The sequence below is a fragment of the Cucurbita maxima genome, unplaced genomic scaffold, assembly GCF_002738345.1.
Source record: "Cucurbita maxima cultivar Rimu unplaced genomic scaffold, Cmax_1.0 Cma_Scf00027, whole genome shotgun sequence".
NCBI lineage: Eukaryota > Viridiplantae > Streptophyta > Magnoliopsida > Cucurbitales > Cucurbitaceae > Cucurbita > Cucurbita maxima.
Window position 1 is genome coordinate 1,697,245 of NW_019272043.1, and position 3,402 is coordinate 1,700,646.

The 3,402-nt window shown below is 33.4% G+C and overlaps 1 protein-coding gene across 1 annotated transcript in view; it reads left to right on the forward strand.

Moving 5' to 3' along the window:
- Nucleotides 1-694, forward strand: part of LOC111499938 (26S proteasome non-ATPase regulatory subunit 12 homolog A-like) — a 5,866-nt gene extending 5,172 nt beyond the window's left edge. Inside the window, exon 12 of the mRNA XM_023151669.1 lies at nucleotides 319-694. The gene's annotated coding sequence lies outside the window, so the exon portion shown is untranslated. The remainder of the gene's footprint in view (nucleotides 1-318) is intronic.
- Nucleotides 695-3,402: the final 2,708 nt, after the last annotated feature.

Sequence of the window (3,402 nt, forward strand, 5' to 3'; positions counted from 1 at the left end):
TTTTTTTTTTTTTTTTTTTTTTTTCCCCCTCTTGTGTGCAAACATGACCTTTATTGTATGGGATTTCAAGGGTTGTCAAGTTAGCATCTATTACATCCTAACTAGATCTTTCACGTTGGGGACTAAATCGATTTAATAATCCCATACTAAAGTTGGGATTAAAATGATACAAATTTTAAACTAAAGTGGACTAAATTGTAAAACATTGAAGTTGTTTTAGTGTTAAATTCTTGAATAGAAGTGTTAAATTCGCTTTTTACCCAATTAAATCAGGCATTTTTTTTGTTGGATGTTTATCTTCATGAATGCTTGGTGCAGGTCACCCAGAAAGCGGCATGATTGGCTGCTGTGCCTAACCAGATTGATCAAGAATTTGTCCCGTTTGTCTGATGTCAGATTGTGTTGGCGGTAAGGAACAGAACTTGATGCGTTTCTTAGAATTGGAAGTAAAGATTGTTGTATAATACCGATAAGAAAATCGAACCAACCTTAATGCCCTTTTCTTAAGTAGCTTTGGCATTAAATTGCCTGTAGTAGTTTAAATTCTTAGGCTATGTTTGCTACATTCAGCTACCATTTTTATCCAGTTTAGGCGTTTGCCTCTTACATTTCAACAATCTTTGTGTGAAAGTGATTGTTCCGGTTGTGTTCTGGATTATTATTTTGCTGGATGCTTACATTTTTCAATTGTCTGGAACTCTGCTCTGTTATATTGCCTTAGTTTTGATTTCTCTTTGTCCTCAATAATAACTGCTACAATTTATTGAACAGTTTGGATTATATAATACTTGGTTTAAATATGATCTGTTGAGCTTTGAACTTTGAACTGCCACATTTAATCTTGGGAAAAACACTCTTTTAGTGTCTAAATCATTATCTTTCTTGTTAGTCAATTTAATAGAATTATGATGTGGTATACAAATTACTAATGAAATATTGATACATTATACAACGTTCGCTTTGCTTGTACACACGAGTAATCAGAAGTGGACAGTAGAGAAAGGTAATCAGAAGTGTTATGGGTGTACTACTTTACACATTGTTTTGCATTATGGAGCTCAATCTGAAGTTGTTGCCATATATTCTTTCTTTCTTAAAGTTATCATATTTATCAATTTAACTATTAAGCAAGCATTTGGGGGTGCATAGTTGTTTAGTCTTAATAGTTATTTAACATGGAATTGTTTAGATTGAAGCTTTGAAGTATGTTTGAATTGTAGCGTTTTTTTTAATTTGAAATTCTTATTCTATTGTTAGGATATTGTTGTGATAATTCAAATTGTAAATCTACTCTTTAAAAGAATTTGTGTATTTCTTAAAATTTCAATGCTTGTAATAGACTGATCCGAGGCATGGAAAGAATTAAATTTGCTATTAAACTCATAAAAAGGTTGAGAATGCATCATATGTTGGATGTGACCCATCGATCAGAAAATGTCAGAACAAACAAACATCAAGACAATCTTCCAAATTAAAGAACTAAACTTGGTTTGGCAACTACTAACAATTCTCTTGAAGTTGCTCAAAATTGTTCAAAAAGTCTCCTAAAATTGCTTCATAAGTTAGTAATTAGTAACTAAGTTTATTGTCTCACAATCTCTCTCAAGTCTCATAAAATTGCTTCATAAGTTAGTAATTAGTAACTTATTCTACTAAGTTAAGTTTATTGGCTCACCTTCTCCCCCCCATAAACTTAATTTTGTTCGAGATTCTTCACTCTCAACAACTCCGGCATCTCTGCAAACTTAGCTCTGGTTAGGGTAACAACTCTTGCATCTCTGCAAACTTAGCCCTGGCTAGGGTCTTGGTTAGAATATCTGCACGTTGATCTCTAGTGCATATGAACTCCACAATGATTTGTCTCTTCTCGACACACTCCAAATGAAGTGGAAGTGAGTGTCAATGTGTCTGTGAAATACCGAATTCTTTATCAGTGCAATTGCAGATTTGCTATCAACATAAAGAGTTACCGATTTTAGTTCACTTTTAGTCCCTTCGCTCAACAAAATTTTCAGTCACAATGCTTGGCACAATGCTGGAGTTGCTGCCATGAACTCAACCTCAGTGTCACACATTTGAATAGAAGAACCTTAAGAACTTATACTTTTCAGTTTTCTTTGTTCGGAAAATAGCATACATCTAATGAATATTTATAGTGGAGAAAGCACTAACTAGTTTCCTAAACTTTCTCCTCAGATTCAAAACCATTAACAATCTTACTAATTAAAGCACTAAACTTGGTCCATAAACAACTACTAACAATTCTCCTAAAGTTGCTCCATATGTTAGTACCTTATTCTACTAAGTTGACTCATATCATATAGGATCCAATTACTCCCATGGATGGGAACTAGCCTGGTTGTCTACGTTAGTAACTTGAAACATCACAATTCCAACCAAGAAGACACCGAACCCAAGGAGGTGGTACGACATCACACAAAGAAGAATTTTCCAACGAAGAAAGTAGGAGACTCCGTTAGAGAAAATGCGAAAAGTCACCGAATTGAGAAATGGTTTTTAACAGTTCTTTGCAGATTGGAAGAGACCTCTCAATGCTAAGATCAGCTGGAAGCCCAGGAAGCAATTTATCTGTTCCAAGTAGGGAGTTGGGTTGTTCTTGGGCGAAGGTCCAAGGGTAGTTGTCCTTAGAAACGGAGGAAACCACGTGAGGCTGACTTCTCAGAGCAACGTAACTTTCCTCTCCAATTGGTGGAAGGATAGTGGTCTGGGTGGGTAGTTCTCACCCTCACATCCACTTTTTTCAACAATTTTTTAATTTCATTTTATTTCCCATAAAAAAAAAAAAATGGATGCTTGATGTTAAATGTCTTTTTTTTCTTGTTGTTATGCAACTCTCACAAGTTACTAATGGAAATTAAACGCCATTATTCATTATTTGGCCAAGAGTTATATTTATTCATCTTATTTCTTTAATTCATTTTCTCGTTGTTATTCAAATTGTTCATTTAATATTCTTGTTTCTGTATTGAGTGTGCTATCTAATCACTTGGAATTTCATTAACTCTTTAACTTACTTTGTCTCACATCCCAATTTATTTTGGAATGTGATTTATGTGTTCAATTGTGATCGTCAATTTGCAAAGGGAGTGATACATTGATTCGAGTGTTGAGTACTAAACATAAGTGAACTACACTAACTTGAGGGAGCGCTTGTGAGGTCCAACTTTCTTTTGTAGCATAACACATCTTGAAGAAAATCTTACATTTATTTGAGATAATCAATCCACGTACATGATATGCATAAAACAATGAAGAAATCTACTTTAGGAAAGAAATTGATAAACTAGTGCTGATATGGTGCGTTATGAAAAAAAAAAAAAAAAAAAAAAAAAAAAAAAAAAAAAAAAAAAAAAAAAAAAAAAAAAAAAAAAAAAAAAAAAA